Source organism: Desmodus rotundus, chromosome 4 (genome assembly GCF_022682495.2).
Source record: "Desmodus rotundus isolate HL8 chromosome 4, HLdesRot8A.1, whole genome shotgun sequence".
In the NCBI taxonomy this organism is placed as follows: Eukaryota; Metazoa; Chordata; class Mammalia; order Chiroptera; family Phyllostomidae; genus Desmodus; species Desmodus rotundus.
Genome location: NC_071390.1, coordinates 60108950 through 60128170, shown reverse-complemented (window position 1 = coordinate 60128170; position 19221 = coordinate 60108950). Strand labels below are relative to the sequence as shown.

At 36.2% G+C, this 19221-nt stretch overlaps 1 protein-coding gene across 5 annotated transcripts in view; it reads right to left on the bottom strand.

Annotated features, from left to right (window-relative positions):
* NRG3 (neuregulin 3) overlaps positions 1-19221 on the bottom strand; it is a 1217216-nt gene that overhangs the window by 666892 nt on the left and 531103 nt on the right. The gene's annotated exons all lie outside the window — the stretch shown is intronic.

The window sequence follows — 19221 nt, the reverse complement described above, 5'->3', positions numbered from 1 at the left end:
ACAGTGCACTAGAGTTCCCTTGTATACTCCTCACCAGCACTTGTTTTTTCTTGACTTATTGATGGAAGTCAATCTGACAGGTGTGAAGTGAGAGCTCATTGTGGTTTTAATTTGCATCTCTGATGATAAGTGATGGTGAGCATTTTTTCATGTCTATGGGCCATCTATATGTCCTCTTTGTAGAACTGTCCATTCATGTCCTTTGCCCATTTTTAAAAAGACTTTATTTATTTATTTTTAGGAACAGGGGAAAGAAGAGAGAAAGAGAGGGTGAGAAACATCTGTGTGTGAGAGATATGTTGATTGGTTGCCTCTCACACATCCCAGCTGGGGACCTGACCCACATCCCAGTCATGTGCCCCAATGGGGCATCAAACTGGCAACCTTTTGGTACGCAGGCCGGTACTCAATCCACTGAGCCACACCAGCCAGGGCTGCCCATTTTTTGATTGGATTGTTTGTCTTCCTGGTATTCAGTTGTATTTGATATTGGGTGGTTTTTTTTTTTTTTTTGTATATTTTGGATATTAAACCCTCACAGATGTATCATTGACAAAAAATGTTATTCCATAGAATGTGTTCCCTTTTCATCTTGCTGACAGTTTCTTTAGCTCAGCAGAAGCTTTTTAATTTGATGTAGTCCCATTTATTTTTTCCTTTATATACCTTACCCTAGGGGATATATTGGCAAAAATATTGTCATGTCAGATATTTGAGATTTTATTGCTTATGTTTTCTTCTAGAATTTTTATGTTTCAAAATGTACACTTAAGTATTTAATTCATTTTGAGTTTATTCTTGTGTATGGTATAAGTTGGTGGTCTAGTTTCATTTTGTTGCATGTACCAGTCCAGTTTTCCCAACAACATTTATTGAAGAAATTGTCTTTGCTCCACTGCATGCTCTTGCATCCTTAGTGAAATATCAATTGACCATAAAGTCATGGGTTTATTTCTGAGCTCTCTGTTCTGTTCCATTGATCTATATGCCTGCTCTTAGGCCAGGCATATAGATCAATGGAACAGGCTGTTTGATTACAGTGGCCTTGTTGTATAGTTTGATGTCAGATATTGTGATACCTCCAACTTCATGCTTCTTTCTTAAGATTGCTGAGGCTATTAGGGGTCTTTTTTAGTTCCATGCAAATTTTTGGAACATTTGTTCTAAATCTGTGAAATATGCCATTGGTATTTTAATAAGAATTGCACTGAATCTATAGATTGCTTTGGGTAGTGTGGACATTTTAATGATGTTAATTCACTCAATCCATGAACAAGATATAAGCTTCCATTTACTTGTATCTTCCCCTCTTCCCCAAATTCAATCTTCAGTGTCCTACAGTTTTCCAAGTATAAGTATTTTACCTCATTGGTTAAATTTATTCCTTGGTAGTTTATTGTTATATTTCTGATGAAATAGTATATTTGTTTTCCTAGTTTCTCTTTATGATATAATTCATTATTGGTATATAAAAATGCCATCAATTTCTGAGTATTTGATTTTGTATCCTGCTGCTTTGCCTAAATCATTTATTAGATCTACTAGTTTTTGGGTGGTGTCTTTGGGATATTCTATGTATAATAGCATGTCATCTGCAAATAATGATAGTTTTATTTACTCCTTTCCAATTTGAATATCTTTTATTTCTCCCTCTTGTCTGATCTCTGCAGTTAGAACTTCCAGCACTATGTTGAGTAAGAGTTGTGAAAGTGGACATCCCTGCCTTGCTCCTGATCCTAAGGGAAATGCTTTTAGTTTTTGCCCATTGAGTATGATATTGACTGTCAGTTTTCATACATGGCCCTTATTATGTTGAGGTATGACACTTCTATTCCCACTTTGTTGGGAAATTTTATCACAAATGAGTGCTGTGTTATATCAAATGCTTTTTCTGCATCTATTGATATGATCATGTTAATTTTATTTTTCATTTTATTTATGTGATATATCACATTTATTGATTTGGGAATATTGCACCAACCTTGCATCTCTGTGATAAATCACACCTGATCATAGTGTATGATCATTTTAATGTATTGCTGGATCTGGTTTGACAATGTTTTGTTGAGGCTTTTATATGGCATCTATGTTCATAAGGCACATTAGCATATGATTTTCTATTTTTCTTGTGTCTTTGTCTGGTTTTGGAATTAGGATAATACTGGGCCTCATAGAAATAGCTTGGAAGTCTTCCCTCCTCTTGAATTTTTTTCAAATAGTTTGCAAAGGATAGGTGCTAGTTCCAACCAAAAATATTAATAGTGTTTATCCTTACAGGTTGCCATTGCAAGTGTCTTTTATAAACTTTTATCTGCATTCTATGAATATAATAAAATGAGTTTGTATTTCTATGAAAATATTATAAATAAAAAATATAAAACTTAATAAAATATACTTTTAATTTAACATATCAGAATATATGTGGGTAATATCAAACAATGAAGAAAAAAAGAATTGTATTTTCAGGAATTAAAACCCACTGAAAAAGTAAAGCTAATTAAAGCAATGTAGAATGGCCCACAAGAAGACTTTTTATTTAAACCAAATTTAAGCAATAGTTCGTAAGTTTATACACGAATTTATACACGTGTGATAAGAAGCACATTAACACACATGAAAAAGAACAGATTCTTCAATAATGACTTGGCTACTTTACCAATTTTTTCATATATGGAATGACTATGTGTTCTGGCTTGTCCAGGATAGTTCAAGTTTAATTCTCATAATAATACCACCAAGCAGGTACTGTTATTATCGTACTCATTTTATTATTTTTGAAGCTAGTAAGTGATGGAATGTTGTAATTTTTGTTTTCATTCTTTTTCGGTACTCAGTGAGTAATATCACCCAACTGCCCAAACTAGAAAAATGATAGTCCCTTTGAATCTTCTCTTTGCCTCTTACCTTTCTTCCTTCATCAACAAATATATCTTGTGATGTATCTCCTTCAAATCTCTCTGATATTTCCTCTTTAAATCCTCACTGCCATTACTTCTTTTGGACATTGCCTCATCACCCACTTTTTTCTTCATCTAAATGCTTTCTGTAATTCATGCTATTTTAAAATGGCTCTCTAATTCATGCCCATAGTCTCTTTTTAAAATAGCATTGCTGCCCTGTTACTGTTTTGATATGTGAAGTTCATTTCTCCCCATGGTGTTACTTAATTTTTCAGAAAATTAAAATGAAGAAAGGACAAATGCTAGACTTTCTCAGACTTGAAGACCTCAGAGAGTTAGAATGGAGGTGGGATGGCTTGCAGTGAGAGTTCCAGGTTTCAGAAAGCCATATTTAACTTAAACCCACCCTAACAAACCATTCCTCAGATCAAGGTTTCACCCTTAGTTCCCCTAGTGGGGAATTATCCTTACGAAAAACCACTCCTGTCAGTGTAATCCATCACTGTTGGGGGTTGGGAGGAAGGAAGATGAGGTAATGATTACCTGAGTCTAGTTAGTCCTCACCTATGTTCCTTCTGTTTTTCTTTGATATATGCTGCCTAGACTATATTGGTGGCCTCAGCCGTATAGCCTGAGCAACCCTGATATGAATACCAGTACAACAGGCCACAAAGGGGGAAAAGCAAAGGCAAGATTTCAACAGTTCCTTTCTCATTTATCTTCTCCAGACACACCAGCCACCTAATACTCTAAGCTTTAGGATGCACATGTTGGAAGGCTCAAAACCATCTCTCTACCTTCCACAGCGGTCTTTCACAGGGGTTTCCCACAGTGTTCCCCTTGTGTTGATGTTTTCTCCACATTGTTCCTCCAGTTTGCTGTTGGGAGGGGTAGAAGAGATTTAACATTGAGGTAGGAACTCTCCCTCCATTTGCCCTCTATACTGCAACTAAAGTGATCTTTCTGAACAAACAAGGAAGCAAACAGAATAGTCCTCCAAAAACAGTTCAGGAAAGTTCTCAAGCCTCCAACTACCAGTAGTGGCTGAAAGTCCCAGGTTTCCCTTTCAAGTGATTGTCCAAATCTTGTAGATTTTTTTTTACTTCTTATTCCCTAACAGCCAGTGCAAGAAAAGATGGTCAAATTCTCTTAGCTACAAGTGTTGTCACTGTAGTTTTTGCCACAAAGTGGCACTGTTGAGGAAAATGGTAACTCTTTGAAAGGATCCTATTCCATCAAGACTTGGAAGATTTGTTTGCAGAAATCCCTAACTAATAGGGGACAAAGAGTGAGATTAGTCTCTCTACTTCCAAGAATTATACGATTTTTTTTTAACTCTCACTCAAAAGCCCAAAGTAGAGAACCCAGGGGGAAAGTTCCACTTCTACTATCTGACAACATAATATAAGCTTAGTCTCTAGGCTGTAAGTTGAGTCTGGTTTACCACTACCCTCTGCCTTCTCCTTATGAGCTCATCTTTGGAGCTCTTGGTATCCATCATTGCTATGAATCTTAATTGGATCACTCTGTTCTTCCCAGACTAGTCCCTCTCACATTGAACTTGGATAGGTATAATATGGATTCTGGATCTTCTCTCCTAAAAATTTTTGAATTCCTTATATGATACTGTTTCATTCTTCTCTATAACTTTTCATTCCAAGGGGTCTATAAAAAGGGCAGGCTAATGAACACAAACACACAAACTTACAACCCGTTTACCTTCATCCTATAGAAATGTGGGTGCATACCTGTCTCATATTTGTAGAATCAAGAGGGTATACTTAAATAATGTTTGCTACAAGGCAACTTATTGAGTCTGCCTATACACAGAATGACCTGTCAGCTTCTATACATCAAAATATATAATACATGTAAAGATAAACATTTTACTCACCTGCTTAGTATTCCTTATTGCTTATCCTTCATTTAAAAAATGTATTTATTTTTAGAGAGAGGGGAAGGGAAGGAGAAAATAAAGGGAAAGCAAAATTGTTCAGTTGCCTCTCACATGCCCCTTACCAGGGACCTGGTGTGTGCTCTGACTGGGAATCAAACTGGCAACCTTTTGGCTTGCTAGGGGAATGCCCAACCCACTGTGCCATACCAGTAAGGGTACTTCTTATTGGTTTTCCATTACCATCAAAAATACACTTAAGTAAAAATAAAATAGAAATTCACTTTATGTTCATATAAAGAATGTGAAGTTTTCATTAATCAAAGACAGATATTAAATAATAATGATGGGAAAGCTTACACATTAAATGAGCATATAGAAGTTTAAGTACCCAATGAAAGCAAGGTATTTTTAGTTCAAGAACTGTGAAAATGTTAATACCCTTGGGCCAAGCAATTTCACTTCTAGATCACAATTTCAAAGAGATAGTGCAAGAGAAGTGTTCCATTTATGCCCAAATTTCACTGAACAACTAGTACAGGCTTGACAGAGAGTGAGTGCTCAGTGTGGATGGAAGAGAAAAAAAAATTAAAAAAAGAGAATGAGAGGGAGAGAAGAGGGATAATTAGAAAGCTTCTATACATGCAGCCATGACACACTCCGTAAAGTGTGGGTACCATAACTAATACAATAATAGGTAACCTTAAAGTGTCAGCTGTGGAGACCCATGTAGCCATATGGAAATATGTCCATAAGTAGTGGTGGTGCTGGGGCAGGGGAAGCAGAATACAAAGGTGACCTCTTTATTGACTACTATGGAATCATCTTAGCATGGAGGTACAGCCTGGAAAGGGTGCTGCCAGATGAACAGCAATCTCTTAGCATAGTCAATTTGATCTCCTGGCATGGTAGAAGTAAGGGAAAAGTACCTGTTTTGGTTGTACTAACATTGCAATAAATGTGGTTCTCATAAAACAAACCCCAAAGTCAATGGGCACCTGGGAAGCAAAGAGGGCTATGGCAGCAGGATAGCCCAATGGTTCTTAACATTGGATGCTCATTGAAATTACCTGGGCAACTTTAGAAATATACATGTCTAAGCCCCACTTACAGAGGTCTACACATGTTTGTTCTGTGAATTTCCCTGGGTGATGCAGTTAAGGTTGAAGCACATGGACACAGGGCCTTGCTACCCAAAGTCAGGTTCCCAACCAGTAACACCATGGAAACATGAGACTTGTTAGAAATGCAGACTGTCAGCCCCACTCTAGAGCTAATAAATCAGAATCTGAATTTTTTAAGAAAAATTCTTTACATGAGTATATGAACATACCAGTCTGAAAGCCCTGGCATTGGTCAGCCACAGTTTTGCTTTGTGCCACCTTTTCTGTACAGTGGTGCCCTTCTTAATTTAGCATTTCATTTTTTGTACTTCAAAAGGCAGAACACCTATGTTTTCTTCTTCAAATCATTGCTCTTTCTGAAATCCTTCTGCTTTTCCTTGAGAGAGATTCAGTAAAACACTTTATTTACAAACACAGGTGAAAATGCAAGAGACCTCTGTTTCTTCACCCTGTTTTAAAATTGGAAGTGACTTGATGAATTATCTCTAATCATGCTCTTTCACAATGAAGAAATTAAGGTCTGCAAAAGCTAAGATATTACCAAATGTCACATGGTTAGAAAGCAGCAAGGCCTCGAATTATAACATCATTTTTGATAAATCAGAGTTCTCCTTTTGAAACTTAGTCTTTCATCATAACATTTTCTTAGAATTTTGTCATCTGTACACATAATGGTTTTCTTAGTTTGAAAATTATGTATATCTATGCTTCAGACAAATTATCTTGGATGAGAGAAATTCCTGGGGTAATGTGATTATTCACAACCTTTAACAAGTGCTGTTTCCATTTCTCTGAATGTTGCAGAGAACATTTTACCCTGACTTAAAATTTTGCTCCTTGGGAAAAATAATAAATGCCCATCCTATACTTATGAATCACAGATGTGGAGTATAAAATCCCCTTGATATAATAGGAATTTGATGAGACAGTTGGCTCATAGAACTGCTGTGGATGAGATGGGCATAGGACCGTAGGACAAAGTCACGTTGCAGATACCAGGGATTCTTAACTGGCAGATACGTGAACTCATAAGACAATTGGTAGAGAAAAAATAAAGGTTTCCAGAAGCTTCACAAACACAGTCTCATATGTGGGCAGAAAATCTTGCTCAGACATAATTATGGAGTTGCTTATGGGCAGAGGATATGTCCTGGTGGCAAAATTATGAGAAGACCCCTGGGATGGGGACGGGTCCCACTGTGTTCTGGGCAGCATGATTTAGTTCCTCACTGCTCTAAGTGTGGGCTGTGGGCCAGCAGCATAGACATCATCTGGGACATTATCAGAAATACAGAATTTCAGGCCTCACCCCAGACCTACTGCACATGAATCTTCAGTTGAGCAAAATTTCCAGAGGATTCATCTATTCATTAACATTTGAGAAACACTAGTCTCATTCACAGCTTCCCAAATTTGTCTCAATAATGGAATCATCTGAAAGTATGAGTCTTAGATGCCATCTCAAGACAGGAATCAGAAGCTTCAGAAGAGGAGCCTGAGAACATGTGTGTATATATATATGTGTGTATATATATATACACACACATATACATAAATTATATAATTATATATTAATATAAGACATATTAAAATATATACACATATTAATCCTCACCTGAGGATATTTTTATTATTGATTTTAGAGAGAGAGGAAGGGAGAGAGAGAGAAAAACAGAGAAAGAAACATTGATTGGTTGCTTCCCATATGCTCCCTGGGATCACAACCTAGGTATGTGCCTTGACTGGGAATTGAACCCACAACCTTCTGGTTCAGGACAATGGTACATTCAATCAAGCCACCCAGCCAGGGTGAAAATCTATATTCTTAACTATCACCCTCAGTGATTTTTACAATAAAGTCTCAAAAAGTTAAAAGATCAAGAAAGAGCTTGATAGACAAACGGTACTGACATCGGTGCTCACTCCTGCCACTTATGGGCTGGATGTCCTTGACAAAGCTACTTTCCCTCTTAGAGCTTCTTTCTTGGCATCAAATGACGACACAAACATGCCTCTTCAGATCTAATATGAGGACTAGCTAGACAATCAAGAAACTGTGTATAAAGAGTCAAAACTTCTTTCTTGCACTTAAGTAGGTACAAAATAGAAGATGGACATTAGCATTTTTGTTGTCTCTCATTTAACATCTCAATTTTGATCTCTGAAAAAATGTGGGTAGTAGGTGTTGTCTAGAGTTCTTTCCATTTATAAAATATATCTATACTGAGTAGGTGGCAGCTTCCAGAAGCAAAGATGAACTCACAGCCTGATAGAAGAGTCAGGTAGGTGAACAGGAATATTACAATAATAGAAACAAGTTTTACTCACAAATGAATCATTTCATGCCTTCAGAAAATGTTTTGGTTAGGTTGTTGGAGGAAGAGATCAAAGCTGCTATTTAATGTCATTAAAGTAATTATTATGTCTTGCACATATGCAAACCCAGGGAGAGAGAAAGGAGCTTTCCAGAACACTAAAAATAAAACCTTGTCACAGAGAGTAAGGATTCCGTGTGACTTCAACTGTGGCTATAAATTAGCCATGAGAACACCCCAAACTAGCAAAATTGTGAGTTTATTTAAAGCAGTTGCTTCATCAGCTTATCCTTTCTGCCAATTCTTTCCAACCTAGCATTTTTTCATTCTTAACTGTCCTATTATTAGCCTCTGTTTTATAACTGCTGGAGAATGGTTTTCCTCCAGCAGTGGGGCCACTGGCTGACACAAACACCTCTCCCTCCCAAGTCTCAAAGCTGAGAGTTCCTAATTGAGTTTCTGCCCTTCAGGGGCACAGGGTCCTTGGGATCAATACACCATCAAAGGACTCCAGGGAGGACAGGCTGAGGGCATGCTGGCCGAGTGGGATCATTATAGTCTGTCCACAACCCCAACTTGGAGCACCCCTCTGCCTTAAAGCCTGGGATCTGTTGTTTAACGAAGTCTTCTGTTGAAATAATGCCTTTGCCTGATGTTTCCTCGAACTGCATTTCTGATGTGTTTAAATGAGAAAGTAGTCTTTGAGAAACTAAAAAACTACCTTGTTTTTGAAACTCTTACAACCTTTCTTTCTCTGATGTCTTCTGAATCTATGTGTCACTTTATAAGCCAAAACGCCAAAATGTTACCTGAGCCATGATAAGTTCTACAAGTTTAACTTTATTTCATCCATGAGCCTCACAGCAGCTAAGCTACAGAAAAAAATGTTCTAGTTGGGAAAATGTAGAACATTTTTATTTGAGCATGCCAATAAATATCTCTAAATATAGCTCCCTTACATTTCCCTGAATGATTCAATAGTGACTGATGGTCAAGGTAGCCTTCAGTGGAAATGTTTAATTTGTTAGGAAAATTTTAATGCTGGAAAATCATTTCTTATATCTAAGATGTTAATAAATTATTTTTTAAATTACAGCTACTAAATGGTTTCTGCAAGTATTTCATATATGTAGATAAAAATCATAGATTAATTTTGGATGAAGAAAATGAATCTTGATTTTACAATTTAATCAATGTGGCACTTATTAGGTTTCAAAAATCACACTCTTGTTGGCTGTTTGCACCCACCGTAAAAATTCAGAGTATGGGGGAATGGAATTAAAAATGTCATTGTGTCCTGATATGTTTCTGAGAACTATCTGTACACAAGAGAGGAAATAATTCATAAAAGAAGTGACCAATTGCATGAGGAATTTATGATATGAAACTGATGATTTTTAATTGCTTCTAAAATAATTTTAGAATTTCCTCCCTGGAATTAGAAGGGAATGTTCTTGAACAGCAGCTTAATTCTCCATGTGTTTGTTGGAAAATAAAAGCAGGCTTCAAAACGAGAAATGAGTAGGCTCTCATTTTTCCAAATGCAAATCTGTATGTTACTTTCTCTCACAAGCTCTTGCTGGCTTCAGGTCCTTTGTTTTTTGGAATCTTCTATACAGATATGATTGATGTATGTATAGTTCATATAGATTGAATGATAGAGAACACAGGACTTGTCACATTAAATTGAACTAAAAAATGACCATCTAAAATCCTCTTATAATTTTTTTGAGAATATCACTATATTACTATAACCTTTCATTGAACCTAGAACATTGGATGTGCTTAAAAAACATTGACATAATGCTAGAAATGATATATACAATTGCCATTTATTTTTAGTGTATGTAGTATAGGACTAACCATACATTCTATATCACTCATTTATGACATGTATAAATACATTGATATCACATGATATATTTCTCTGAGATATTCCCCAAACCATGCTTAATGTTTTAATTTTTTCCTGTTTCTTCTAATAATTTTATTCTTAATTTCCCATTTGTTAAAATGTGAACAGGCAATTCTATATGCAGATACACTTGATGAAGACATTTCCTCTATGTTTGCCAGTTTGGTAAGGATTTCCCTGCTATACCAAGTGTGGACTTCACTGCCCAGTGATATCAGCGTTTGCCCAACACAAAATCCTATCACACCAGAGCACATTGACTTCTTCATACCCCAAAAAGCAAGTTTTATAAAGAAAGGGAACATTTTTTTCTTGATAGCCATTGAAACCTCAGTGTTTTATATGATGCTGGTTACCTAATAAGTATATCATATATGTTTGTGCATAGGACTAATTTTGCTTTTCCTGATATTCATAAAACCAACAAAATAACTGCAATCATGAAAAACAGAATTGTAGATAGAGATGTATTCCAAGATAAAATTCATAAATGTTGTCTTCAGTTTCTTTTTATAAAACAAGAAGGGTTTGATTCTCTTGTCACATTCTTAGTTTTCACAAATAATAGCTATATATACACACACATATGTATATATATACAAATATATATATATATGACATATATATGTATATATTTAGAACACACACATAGATAGATGATAGATAGATAGATGATAGATAGATAGATAGATATAGAACTGGCATAAAAACAGACACATAGATCAATGAAACAGAATGGAGAGAACAAACGAAAAAATAAACAAATGGGACTACATCAAACTAAAAGTTCTTCACAGCAAAGGAAATCATCCATAAATTAAAAAGACAATCTGCACAATGGGAGAATATATCTGCCAATACATCTGATAAATAGTTAATATCCAAAATGTATAAAGTACTTACAGAACTCAACACCAAAAAAACAAACAACCCCATTAAAAAATGGGCAAAGGACCTGAAGAGACATTTCTCCAAAGAGGACACACAGATGACAAACATATGAAAAGATGCTCAATGTCACTAATCATCAGAGAAATGCAAGTTAAAACCACAATGAGATATCCTTTCACACCCAGTCAGAATGGCTATAATCAATAAATCAACAAACAACAAGTGCTGGTGAGGATGTGTAGAAAGGGGAACCCTTTTGCACTGTAGGTGGGAATGCAGATTAGTGCAGCCACTGTAGAAAGCAGTATGGAGATACCTCAAAAAATTAAAAATGGATCTGCCTTTTAACCCAGCAGTCACAGTTCTGGGAACATACATGAAGGAACCAAAACACTAATTTGAAAGAACATAAGTACCCTGTAGGGTAAGTAGAGGCAGTCTTGCTTCCTCATCCAGGTGTCTGGATAGCTAAGTGTAGCAGTGTTCCCACAGCCTTGGAGGGGCCTGATAACTAGTGTTCTTATTGCCTTGAGACTGGGTCCGATAAACTGTTCCCATAACATGAAGTGAGCTCACATGCACAGAACTGTTATGTTATATAATTTCTGGCATCTTGCCAGCTGTGTTTCCCTCTGGTACTTAAACATGTAGGGACTCCCTGCTGGGGGCGATGATGATGGGACACACACACAGAGACAGATGCCACAATGGGTGCCAAGCTAGGGAGCAAGGGTCATGACATGAGACATGCAGATAGACACACAACTTGCAATGTGCGTGGCTGGCCCACCCATGAATAAAGGCATACCAGACGTCCCATGGCTCCACAAATATTATTCCGTCTGTAAGAATACCATGAACCTGCCCAGCCTTGAAGGGTTACAACACATACCCTTATGTTCTTTGCAACCTTAGTTACAATTGCCAAGATATGGAAGCAGCTCAAGTGTCCATAAATAGATGAGTGGATAAAACAACTATGGGACATTTACACAATGGAATGCTACTTGGCTGTAAAAAATGAAGAAAAATTTACCCTTTTCAACAGTATAAGTGGATCTGGAGAATATTATGTAGGTGAAATAAGCCAGTCAGGGAAAGACAAATGTCCTATGATTTCACTGATATGTGGAATCTAATGAACAAACTGAGCTAACAAGCAAAACAGAGGGAGACTCACAGATAGAGAGCAGATGACAGCTAGTTGAGGGGAGGGATTGGAGAGTGGAGGGGTTCATCAAAACTGAAAAAGAACTCATGGACAGGACAACAGTGTGGTGATGGCTGGAGGAGGGCAATATAAGGGGACTAAATGGTAATGGGAAAAATACAATAAAGATTAAATGAAAAATAAAAATAAAATAATTTCTCTGGGTCAGTTTTTCATTTTTAACTCTCATTAGTGGGTCTAAGCTCAATCCTATGTGCTGGGAGACCAAGTGCCCATCAAGAAGCCCTGGCACAAATCAACTGATCTGTAAACAAGCTGTGAAGGTGCAACTCATGCCCCTGACCAATTACACCCCACTTACTCCACTAGATTCACTATCTGTTCATGCCAGGCAAGTGCACTTTATTATAGCAATCTTCACAATGATCCTGAAGTACAGTAATATTATTCCTCACTAAACAGATAAGAAAACTGAGTTACGGAATGTGTGTAATTTGCCAGTCTGCTAGTTGGTGGAGGAACACTGAAACTAACCAGCCAATCCAAGTAGGAATGATTAACACAATTTGGATGAGTTACATTGATGAAGTAGAAAAGGAAAATCATTTTTTCTCTTAAAACCATATTCAACAAAATGAAAATCTTGGAAAACCAAGAATTGCTTACATAATTGGAAAAATAATACAAAATTGTTAATTTGTCAGAGTATTGAAATTAGTCCCAGTAAGAAGCCTGAACCTTCAGAATATGCACAGGAATCCTTTGGCAATCCCTGTCTCTCCCTTTTAAGCCTGTCTCCTCTTAAGTAGGCAGATGTGATACTGACTCAATTTCTCTCACCAGATTGCAGCAAACATTCTGTTGCTTGGTTTTAATATGAGCAGAAGAGAGGAAGAGGAAAAGACTATCATATACATAATGTCCGTGGTGCATTTGGAGGGTTCTATATGTTGCTGCTTTTAATTCTTGCGTCAACCTTTCGAGGATGAATTTTTCTTAAATGAAGAAATAAAGTTTCTAGTTAAATGACTTACAAAACAAAAAACAAACCCCCCCCTCAAATAGCCAGTATAAAGCCTAGTGTAGCTGTTAACTCAGATCTCTCCATACAGACTCCCACATTTGCCTCACATATGTATAAGCCAGCTATTTAGAAAAACAAATTTACATCAGTTCTTTAATGAAACAAAAGACCCAAATCATAATCACCACCTAAAGAAATACCATTTCTGGCTTCAACTAGAGCTTCCAAAAAGGTTAGAAAACATAAAAATAAGGTAAAAATTGTTGGCCATTAACTAAAAGATGTATTATTATTCTTTATTAAATGTGCTTTTCTAGTTCCTTTTCATGATTTAAGTAAACCTTTAAAAACACCAGCTTGGGTTCAATGCAAATAAGTTACACTAGAAGACACAAACCCTGCTGCCTAAGTGTCATCAAGTTGAAAAATGAAGTACCTTGTGTTGGTGTTTGCTTGTTGAGCTAATGAGACTGTTTTAACGAGCTTCATCCACAGAAAAGAATGAGATGAACAGTGATAACCTGGCTCACTTCTTCTTGTGCAATGCCGTCAGAAGACCACTGCTATATATGTGGATATCACGGATTACTCAAATTATGTCTGGACTGTGGCAAATATTCTCAGGAACATTTATCAAATGAAGATGAAAGTTCATCCAAGTTTCTTCACTCTCTTATTCAATTCCCTTCTTTAGGGACTCTGACCCTAAGCTGGATTTATAGATATTTCAGCCTTCATCCTCTTCTGTCAGTAGAGTTCAGGGACATGTGCCAAAACTCCATTTCCACTGTGACTTGCTTCAACCACACAAAATCATCATCTGCTGCACTCAGAGCACTTACTGGTGAACCATTTCATAAAGAGGACCCTCACTGGATGAAAGAGCTAATGGACTTCCAAAGTGACAGAGCAAAGCACTGACAGGGATGGTCCTATAATTTTATATACTAAATCATAGGGATATGGCCACCTTGTCCACAATCATGCTCTTAAAAACAGAAGCTTTAACTTTAAAACCCATTCAGGCAGAACTCGACACAGGAAGGACAACAACTCCTGTGTGGTTCTGCTCCCCTTTCAATCACTCCCCCACTCACCACTCCTCAGAGCATTTTACCCAGATTGCTGCACAGACCATCAGCCCCTTTACGGAAGTATTGCCTCAGGCAAAGTTTGCCATTGGACTGCTTTCCTATTTTTCTAGCAGTTCCGTATTTCAAGTGATTCAAGCATCTTCAAGTAAATTGCTTGATAGATTTCCAAAATGATCACTACAGGTCAAATTCAGCTCAAATGCCATCCTTTCCAAAGCTTTGAAAATCCATTTTTTGCAGTCAGGCAGGTAAAACATTTAATGAACTCCAATTCAGAAGAGACATATCCTTTTAACTTAAATTTGGCTTTAGAACACATTTGGCCCATTGAAATGCTTAGCAATCTTTTCAGTTACACCGGCTACCTCTTTCACTTTAGTAAAATATATTTCAGATGGCACCATTTCCCAAGTTCTTAATATTTCTAGATATGGCATAAATAAATATATTAGAGAACAACCTGCTTTGATTCAGAATATTTTGACTCAAGGAGTTTCTAGTGAATTACTTTCATTTTCTATCCAGCTTCATTTCTATAGGATGTATTTTCCTATTTTTCTATGTTTCAAAACACATGAATTAGCATTAAAAAGAATTATTACAGGGTATAAATTAATTATTAATAAAATAAGAATCAGAGACATTCAAATACACTCGATAGTGTTTAATCTAAAAGAGCTTAATTGAAAGTTCTCCCAGCTTAATAAAAGTAAAATATAATGACCTCAATTTAACAGAGACAGGGATACTATCTGTCTTTCTTAATGGAAAGATGAGAAGCAGGAGTCAAGTGTCTTAACCAGGTGTTACATAAATGAAATATATGTGCAATGTAGGAACCTTACAAAATTTATAAGGATCAAAGGAGAAAATAATCATAAATCCTATTGGCCTTTTTATTTATTTCTTTGTCATGATTTTTCATTTGTTGTATATTCAGATTGTAATTTTATAACCTGATTTGCATACATAACATGACATAATAAGCATTTTCATGCCCTTAAAACATTTCGAATTGCCTAGACATCTAAATTCAGGCTTTTTTTTTTTTTCTATTACAAATATGCCTGTGTTGAACATTCTTACAAATAAATCTACATGTATACCTTATAGGCTAAATTCTTAGAAACAGTATAAAGATTTTGAAACATACTGAAATATTACCTGCAGAAGATATTTAACAATATGTACTTTCTTAAGTAGTGACTGTGTTTTACTGACTCCCCACCAGAGTATTTGTTTTTTTTAAATCATTAAAAATAGGATACCAACAAAAATTATCTACATTTCTTTGTGAGGCTGAGTATTTGTCATCTTTATTGCTTTTTTTGTATTCCTTTTAAAGGGAAGAATATGTTCTTCTCCATTGTCATTTTTCCTGTTGAGGATTAATTTTAGTGTTACTCTTATTCAACTACATGACTTCTTCAAAATGTTAATTCTCTGCCATATTTGTTGTATAGTTTACTGATAATTTATCTCTTTTAATTTTGATATTCAGATAAAAAAATTTTAAGTTTTTATTTATTTTTAAAGAGAGGGGTAGGAGGGGAGAAAGAGAGGAAGAGAAACATCAGTGTGAGTGAGAGAGAAATAACAATCTCTTGCCTCTCACATGTGCCCCAACAGGGTACCTAGCCTGCAACTCAGGCATGTACCCTGACTAGAAATTGAACCAGCAACCTTTTGCTTTGTGGGACGATGCCCAACCAACTGAGCCACACTGCTCAGGGCCAGGGCAACATTCAGATCAAAAAACAATGTGTCAATGTTGTGACAATGCTGTTAATTTTTAGTTCAAGAGGTCTTTTCAGTTGCTGACATAAATAAATGTGTAATTTTATTTATGTTTCCTTAAGGTTTTATTTATTTATTATTTATATTAACTTCTGAATTCATTAAGAATAAGTTTTGGTATAGAGAAGGAAGTAAAAATCTTATTTTGATTTGTTTTAACTGATAGTCAACCAAATTTATTCAATGATTAGTTTCTCAGTTTTCCTCCTATTTATGAACCTCCTCTTATTCTACATTGTTTCACTGTATGCTAGGTTCTGTTTTTACTAATCAGTCAGCTAATGATCTATGACTTTATAGTATATTTTACATTGAGCAAGATAAACTTTGCCTATTTATTTATTGTTCTTTAAATTTCCTCTGCCCAGTTATTTTTTTATTATTGTTCAAATAGAGTTGTCTCCATTTTCACCCCACCATGCCCCCAGTTATTTTTTTAAAATTTTCTTTATTTTTTAAAATTGTTCAATTACAGTTGTCCCAATTTTTCCCCTGTTGCTCTCCCCATCCCTGTCTACTCCCTGCTCCCACAAGCAATCCCCACCCTATCATCTTTGTCCATGGGCACTTTACACATGTTCTTTGACTAAACCGTTCCCCTTCTTTCCCCCATTATCCCCCTCACCCCTCCTCTCTGGTCATTGTCAGTTTGTTCCTTATTTCCATGTCTCTGGTTCCATTTTACTCATTTGTTTGTTTTCTTCATTAGGTTCCACTTATAGATGAGATAATATGGTTGTCTTTTGCTGCCTGGTTTATTTCACTTAGCATAATGCCCAGTTATTTTTAGAATCTTTGTATTCTCCTTAAGTTTTCATTAGTTTGCTCTATAATTTCTAACTATACATGGATTTTTGAAAGATCTGAAAATACATTAAAAAGCAAGAAGACATGAAACCTCCCTTATCCCAAGATCGGCAATGTTCACATTTTTTAGTATATCTTCCAGAATCTTTGTCAGGGATAATCTAAGTCGTCTTGTTACTATTTTTTTTTTAGCCTGTAGACAGAAAAGAGAGTATGATCACTTTTTTATAACATAGGAAAATTTTTGAATCCATTTGTCATAGGATTACAATTTATTTTTTAAATACTAGAAAATATAATCTTAATTTATCTCAGATGTGAATGTGTAATCTTTTGAGACATGTATAAAGTAAACTAATGAGCTAGATTCACTTACACACCTTTATATTGTTGCTCTGATATACTACATTGTGTTTCATTTCACTGGAAATATAATCCAGTTAATAATGTATCATAAAGATATTCCAGTAGCATGCCAGTCATGCAAAAATATTTTCCTTTGCATTCTCTGTTTCCTAATGATGAAGAATTTCACTTACTCCAAGTACATTACAAAACACAGTGACATTTAATTGCTAGGTTAATTTCTGTATGTATTTATTCAACAGTATCTTGGTGATAGGAAGTGCTCAATGGACAGTTGTCAAAAGGAGAAAAATAAATGAAACATATTACTTAAATAGAGTGCTGTACAAAATGGCACATTATTAATAACCACACTGGAAATCTTAGAAGAGGCTGATGCAGGAACAAAATGTAAGCCTTTTATTCACTGCAAAGCCTGGGAGATGAATAGCAGGCACATTCGATGTGTGATTTATTCATGCACACAAGTAGGAGATTTATAGGTCTCTATTAAGCTACTCGAGTTACGACTCTGTCTTAGGCTGCTCTTTTGTCATGATTAGCTATGTTGTGACTATGTTAAATAACAGGTTGACTGTGATGAAATATGCAAAAAAATATTAAGACAAATGGTCAAAATTTTTATACATGTACATTGTTCCAGCTAAGCCATAGATATCTCTGCTTGTGTTCAGATGTACATATGTACAAAAACAAAAGATTTTTTATGTGGACCTGAGATCCATTGTTATAGCATGGACTGTGTCTCCCAAATCATGCTTCTGCTGAAATTCTAACCTCTAATACCTTAGAAAGTGACCATATTTGGAGAAAGGGCTTTTATAGAGGTAAAGTTAAAATAGGGTCATTACATTAAAATAAGGAGTGGACCCTAATCTGATATGATTGGTATCCTTATAAGAAGAGGAAACCTGGATTCAGAACATACAGACGGAAGAAAACTAGAAGACACGAGGAAAGGTCACCCATCTCTATAAGCCAAAGAGAGAGAGGCCTGCCTGGAAGGGAACCCTTCTTTCATGGCCTTGGGAAAGGAAACAACCCTACTGACACCTTGATCTTAGACTCCCAGCCTCCAGAATTGTGAGAAAATAGATTTTGGTTGTTTAAGCCACCCATTCTGTGGTACTTTGTTACAACGGCCCAAGCAAATTAATATGCCCATGAAATAATAAAGAACATAATGAGAAAGAATGTTGAAAAATAAGAATTATTTTGTTCCTTTCAACATCTCAGTTTTAGAAAAAATGAATCATACCAGCCTGCATGCCATTGTGGGGCCTGATCTGATCCTTCCTTGGGGTAAACCACAATCAGGAAAGTCCACGCTCTAGGTAAGACTTCTAATTTATCCCATCATCAACTGATTAGGAACTTAAACTTAATTGATTCCATTGCTCACTTCCACATTATGATCCCATGGGATTGGCACAGGTAGCTGTAACAAGTGCTTGAGCACCTGTAAGAATGTGCAAGCACTTCATACTTTGAAAGGGTGGCTCATTCTGGCTTTTGCCCCTGAGGTCTCCAAGTCACTTGTGTGTTTCTTATCTGTGTCTGTGCTGTCCAAACAAATGTAATTAGAGAAGAGGAATATGAGGATGAACCATTCCCAATCCCTTCATCCCCAACCCAAGTTCACAGAGAACAGAAATGGGGTACATTTTATAAATAGGGCAAACGTAATGACACTGCCCACGTCACACAAAAGCTGCCATGCAAGGTGGAAAAGTCACAGCTGCTTAACCTGACACAGGATGTGTGGTAACTTTTACAGAGACCTGCTACAGTTGCTTATCAGCTCTTCCCAACCTGTGACTGCTCACTGTGGCAACCCACCCTCCCTTGGGTAAAGCTGGCTCTGGGAACTGAGCAGGATTTGCTGACACATCTCTAAGTTCATAACTATATAATGAATTTCTC